Source organism: Octopus sinensis, linkage group LG13, assembly GCF_006345805.1.
Source record: "Octopus sinensis linkage group LG13, ASM634580v1, whole genome shotgun sequence".
Lineage (NCBI taxonomy): Eukaryota > Metazoa > Mollusca > Cephalopoda > Octopoda > Octopodidae > Octopus > Octopus sinensis.
Window position 1 is genome coordinate 23,772,769 of NC_043009.1, and position 7,500 is coordinate 23,780,268.

A 7,500-nucleotide genomic window follows, 5' to 3' on the forward strand; every position below is an offset into this window, starting at 1 on the left:
GTTCCATCTCCTTCCGTCTGTCACATCTTAAATATTCTGTTCGGTCATAGGCTGGAATGTAAAGACGATACCAACGTCTGCTCGCGACTGCTTTGCCACCTCACAGCATCTCTCTCCATCAGTCACATCTTAGATATTTTGCTGGGTTGAGGTTGAAAAGACCTACAATATGTTTACGTGACCTCGTGACTCATATATTTTATCTTTTGTCTCTTACTCGTTTCTATCATTAGACTACGGCCATGCTGGAGTACCGCCCTGAAGAACTTTTGGTCGAATGGTTCAAACCCAATATTTATTTTTATTGTTATTCTGGTACTTATTCTTTTGCCAAACCACTAAGTTACGGAGACGTAAACACGCCAACACCAGTTCTGAAGCAGTGTTGGAGAACAGACACAGACACAAATACACAGAGAGAAACACACACATGCACGCACACACGCACGCACACACACACACACACACACACACACACACACACACACACACACACACACACACACACACACACACATACGACGGGCTTCTTTTAGTTTCCGTCTACCAAATCTTTGCACAAGGTTATGTTCGACCTGTGGCTATAATAGAAGATACATGCTCAAGGTGTCACACCTGTGCCCACAAGCAACGCCTGCGCCAAGCTTGGTACAAATTACCGATCGAAACCCGCTCGCGAGTGACAGGTGACTGTACTCTTTTACTCTTTTATTTATTTGTCTCAGTCATTTGACTGTGGCCATGCTGGAGCACCGCCTTTTGTCGAGCAAACCGACCCCAGGACTTATTCTTTGTAAGCCTAGTGCTTATTCTATGGGTCTCTCTTGCCGAACCGCTGAGTGACGGGGTCGTAAACACACTACCATCGGTTGTCAAGCGATGTTGGGGACAAACACAGACACACATATATATATATATATACATATACATATATACGATGGGCTTCTTTCAGTTTCCGTCTACCAAATCCACTCGCAAGGCTTTGGTCTTGTCTGTTCTCCAACACTGCTTCAGAACTGGTGTTGGCGTGTTTACATCTCCGTAACTTAGTGGTTTGGCAAAAGAATAAATACCAGACCCTTGTCCAAGGTGCCACGCAGTGGGACTGAACCTGGAACCATGTGGCTGATAAGCAAGTTACTTATCACACAGCCACTACTGCGCCTATGCTTTTACTATGTACTTTTACTCTGTTTAGTTAACTGATAGCTACCGTATTGATGTACAATAATACAATTTGTAGAGCAGGTTATTCAGTTTCCGCGACCCTACTGCCAAACTGAACTCAGCTGCTGAAATCAGTTTCTGGAAGAGTTTTGCGTCTTCTGTGAAGAATTACAACAGACAGTCGAGAATAGGTATTGCACTTTTCTGTTTCCAGTTCAACGCTTCTAGCAAATAATTCGATAAAGTTTTGCTGAAAACTTGCACTTGTATGCATGAAGTTGGACAAGACGTGTTCGCTGCAGTTAGTGAAAGGCCAAAATGTGACTTTGCATTTCCTGTCACGCTGCGCTTCTGCTTTCTGCGTACAACGAATGACTTTTGTACACTCGCGTTTCACATAATCAGCCTTAATAATAATAATAATAATAAAATAATAATAATAATAATAATAATAATAATAACAAGAAGAAGAAGAAGAAGAAGAAAACGATAATACTCTTTTACTTGTGTTAGTCATTTGACTGTGGCCGTGCTGGAGCACCGCCTTTAGTCGAGTAAATCGACCCAGAACTTATTCTTTGTAAGCCTAGTACTTATTCTATCGGTCTTTTTCCGAACCGCTAAGTTACGGCGACGTAAACACAGCAGCATCGGTGGGGGGACAAACACGGACACACACAACACACACACACACCACACACACACACACACACACACACACACCACACACACACTTATATATATATATATATATATATATATATATATATATATATATTACATATTACATACATATATACGATGGGCTTCTTTCAGTTCCGTCTACCAAATCCACTCACAAGGCTTTGGTCGACCGAGGCTATTGTAGAAGACACTTGCCCAAGGTGTCACGCAGTGGGACGGAACCCGGAACCATGTGGTTGGTAAACAAGCTACTTACCACACAGCCACTCCTACGCCTGTTCAAATAAATAAATAAATGAATAAATGAATAAACAAATGAATAAATAAATAAATTAAAAGCTTGGACGTCACTCATGAGCGAGTATGAGCTCATACTTTGTATCACGTTTTTGCAAGTTGTTTTCATTGTGAACAAACACAGATACCACACAGAAAACGAAATATTAAAAAGAAAAAATAATGTCAAACAACGAAGACACCCCCAGTCGCTGCCGCTATTGTATGAGTGGTGTATGATAAGTCTTGATCCCCATAAAAACAAAACATGGTACAAAACTTCTGATGAAGGTACAAGACTGAAGGCTGAAAACTTTTCATACATCCCATCACATAGGCGTTGCTGCTGCTGCTGTTGTTGTTGATGTTGTTGTTGTTGATGTTGTTGTTGTTGATGTTGTTGTTGTTGATGTTGTTGTTGTTGTTAAGCAACAAGGCGGGTAAGGGTGATTAGGTGATGGTATAGGGCTTAGGGGCGGGAGACCTCAGACCTTGGAAAAAAAACAACTTTGGTCGTCTTGTTGTAGTCGAGGGCTCTTCGTTGACGCCCGATACCTCTGGGAGGTGGCCCTCGAAGTCGCTGGAAATGGAGATCTCCAGGTCCAAACTCTTGAACGGCTGCTGCTGCTGCTGATGTTCGAAAGAATTCAGCAAAATGCAATTTCGAAAGAGTTTAAAAGAATCAGATATTCTCAGGTTGACAATGTCTTTCTAATAATGTGGCCAAACCCACGAGTAGAATTATTTGTAGTTCTCATATTTTGGAGTCTCCTGGTATTTAAGCACAATGTTTAAAAGTGCCATTTGATATTATCCCAATAGACCCGATGGTCCAAGTACAGTTGTCGTTGTTAGACGCCACGTCTTTGAGATTTCTCTTTCTTGGTTTTTGTGTTTACGTAACTTTTCGAATGTTTTTACAGATGTGTTGCTCTCTGCCGCAATTGTCACCACAATATCGGGTCTACGGGCCATAATCGCTCGATCAGTTTGAACACCAAAGTCCCAAAGAACCGTGAGGTCTCCCTCCTCCTCTCCTCCTCCTCCTCCTCATCCTCCTCCTCCTCCCCCTCCCCAACTACTACTACTACTACTACTACTACTACTACTACTATACTACTACTACTGCTACTGCTGCTGCTGCTACTGCTGCTGCTGCTGCTGCTGCTGCTGCTGCTACTACTACTACTACTACTACTACTACTACTACTACTACTACTACTGCTGCTGCTACTACTACTACTACTACTACTACTACTACTACTACTACTACTACTACTACTTTGTATTAACGATCAAAATGCATATCCCCGAATGGATAAAAGGCAAAGTCGACCTCGGCGGAATTTGAACTTAGACGAAATACCGCAGAATGCTTAGAGGTATTTCGTCTGTCTTTTAAATGTTCTGAGTTCAAATTCCGCCGAGGTCGACTTTGCCTTTCATACTTTCGGGGTCGATAAATTAAGTACCAGTTGCGTACTGGGTCCCCCCGCCCAAATTCCGGGCCTTGAGGCTAGAGTAGGAAGGAATATATAAATTATTAAGAAACGAGAGAAGTAATCTGAAACAGTTCACTAATTTAATACACTGAAGCATAGAGTTACCTCCCATCACCAGGTGTCTCGTCATTGCTGATTTATATAACTATCTTTGTTACTACTACTACTACTACTACTACTACTACTACTACTACTACTACTACTACTACCCGTTGTGTGTTTTTTTTTCTTTTGCTCTTCATATATTTTCGTCGTTAGTACTATCTTAATTTAAATTTCGTCTTGTAATCATTTAAGAAATTATAGAGTTATTTCCCTTGATGTCGTTTTGTAGCTGTTATTATTGCTCCTTTCGATCTTTCGGAAGTCGTTGTTCTGTCGAAGGTTATTGTTATTATTATTATTTTATCCATTTTTTTTTCTTACTGATGTTGATATGTCTTCTTTTTTACTTGATTCAGTCATTGGATTTCGGCCATGCTGGGGCTTTAGTGTCTGAAAATAATTAAAAGAAAAATGCTGATATTCTATATATCATAGCAGAGAGATCTGACTAGCACTCTGTGGCTGGAAAATTTCCAGTTGAATATGATAATATTTGCCCTCATAACACCTCAATTGGTCCTGCTCTCTTTAGCATCATACCAAAACACATAAGAGAAGAAAAAGCAAACATTCTCTGGACGAATATCTCCAACGAATTCCAGACACTTGCCCCCAGATATATCTCTGCAAACGATAACTCTTTACTTGAATGGTCTATGGTGCCTCCCAAATGACTTATATGAAACATTATTAATTTTTTTTTCCAGGTGCTGCTATTAAGTTAGACATGGCCCCGGTCAATGCTGGGCGCAACCAATCTAATTATCATAGTACAATATACAAGGGGCGTTCAATAAGTAATGCCCCTGACCCACTTGCAGTTGTTTGATCTAGCTGAAATTTTGCATGTGCACTTATTTATACCTCTATAGATTAAGTGGCGAATTACAGCTCTGAACTAATTGTGGTTTCTGATGTACAGGTGTTTGAACTGATTCAAGTGTGAAATGGAGCCTGTTGAGTGTCGAGCAGTGATCTGGCTTTTGTATTTGAAAGGACGCACACCACGGGAGACTTTTGATGAAATGAAAGTAACTTATGGTGATGATGCCCCATCATATGACCTTGTAAAACGCTGGCATTGTGAATTCAAACATAGTCGGAACTCTGTGGAAACAGCTCCCAGATCTGGTCGCCCCCTTCTGCCGTTGATGAGACGTCTATCCGTCAAGTTGAGGCTGCCATTTTGGAAGGTCAACGCATAACTATTCGCCAAATAGTCCATAAGGTCAAGATTAGTACCGGGTCTGTGGAAACTATCATTCATGACCATTTGCATATGCAAAAGGTGTCTGCCAGATGGATTTCCAGGTTGCTCACACCTTTCTAGAAGCAAGAACGCGTTGAGTGCTCGAGGATGAATTTGGAGATGTGCCAAGAAGATGAGTCAAATTTTTCAAAAGACTGATCAACAGGATAAAAACTGGGTCCATCACTATGATCCATAGACAAAGCCCAGTCAATGCAGTGAAAGCACCGTGACTCACCTCCTCCAAAGAAGGCAAGGGTGCAGCCCTCCGCTGACAAGGTTATGCTCACAGTCTTCGGGTCCAGGACGGAGTAGTGATGACAGATTTCCTGGCAAAGGGTACCACAATTACAGGAGCCTAATATGCTTCACTTTTGAGGAAATTAAGAGAAGCTATCAAAATCAAGAGGCGGGGCAAGATCAGCAAAGGCATCCTCCTCCTGCAGGACAACGCTCCGGTCCACAACTCGCGTGTCGCCAGATCAGAAGCACAGGCGTGCAGCTATGAACTCCTCCCCTTGCACCCTCTGATTTTCACCTCTTCCCAGCCATGAAGTTGATTTTGAAAGGAAAGCGTTTCCCAGATGATGCAGCTTGATTTCTGAAGTCACGTCGTGGTTGGAGGACCAAGGCGGGTCTTCTACAAAAACGGTCTCCAGAGCTGTATCAAACGATGGGAGAAATGCATAACTCTGGGTAGTTCCTATGTAGGAAAAGACTAATAACTGTGCCAAGTGTCGTTGCTCTACTGCTATGGGAAGTGGGTCAGGGGCATTACTTATTGAACGCCCCTCGTATGTCTTTGCTTTTATTCCTCAGGCATCTATATGAAAGGATCTCTCAAGGCTAACTAAGCAGCATTTGGTGTTCTAATAAGTCATCTACGTCAAGTTGGATATAAATATTGCTTTTTAGTACTAATATTGCTACAATCTGTAGCGGCGAACAGTCAACACGTTGTTCTGAGACTGACCAAAGAATTTTTATTTTTATATATAATTGAGGTACTTAAAAGTACTTATGTTCTTTGCTTCGGCTATTTCCATAGGCGCATGTAAGTATCTTAATTATATTCTCTCGTAAGCTCTACCGATGAAGAATAAAGAGATTAATTCCGAAATTGATTCAATATAGAGATAACGAAATTTAAATATTCTAACGGTTAGTTTGCCCGACTTCAGTTCAATTTTCCTGTAGCAAGTGGATTATATGTGGAAAATCAGTGTATTGGCTTTGGAATAATCTTCTTTAGCCCTTGCTTATAAGTTGTTTATATATATATATATATATATATCACGTGATCACCAGGCTATCAGATGTTGCTACACATCGCTGGTCACAATGCGCTTCGCATTGTTTTAACCATCAAATGACGTCACACCGCTGGCTAAGCGAGTAGGCCAACAAAATAAAGAATGAGAGAAAGTTTTGGCGAAAGGGTACAGCAGGGCTCACCACCACTCGCTGCCGGAGCCTCGTGGAGCTTTAGGGGTTTTCGCTCAATAAACACTCACAACGACCGGCAGAGAATCGAAACCGCGATCCTACAAGCGCGAGTCCGCTGCCCTAACCACTGGGCCATTGCGCCTCCACACACACACACACACACACATATATATATATATATATACATACATACATGCATATATATATATACACAAATACATACATACATGCATACATATATATATATATATATATATATATATATATATATATAATATATTATATATATATATGTATGTTATATATGTATGTATATATATGTAATATATGTGTATATATATGTATATATATATGTATATATATATGTATATATGTATATGTATATACATATATATATATATATGTATCTATGTATATGTATATGTATATATGTTATATATATGTATATATATGTATATGTATATATATATATGTATATATATATTATATATATATATATATATATATATATATAATATATATATACATACATGCATATATATATATATTATATATATATATATATATATATATATAATATGTGAGATATACTAGCCATCTCAATATGGCTAACCACTAAGAGTGAGTGTTACTGTAGCTTGTAGCCCCAGGAGATCATCGTCTCCAGCTGGCTTTAGGCACACTTTCTGTGCCCTTATGGTATTTGCAATGGGGAGGTCATCCCTCCCTCATCAACCTAAGTTATACGCACGGACTGCAGTTTCTAGGTATTGAACTGTCGTCGGCGTACGACATCTCGTTCAGAGATTTATTATTGCTTGCATACAGTTTTTCGAGATCAGTGACGAAAAGGTACTGGAAAAATGTTATAAGGAATTGCATTGGGACTCCCTTCATCGAAAACCGGTGATTGTCGTACGCCGACGACAGGTCAATACCTAGAAACTGCAGTCCGGTCGTATAACTTAGGTTGACGATAGAGGGATGACCTCCCTTTGTATATACCATAAGGGCACAGAAAGTGTGCCTAAAGCCAGCTGGAGACGATGTTCTCCTGGGGCTACAAGCTAC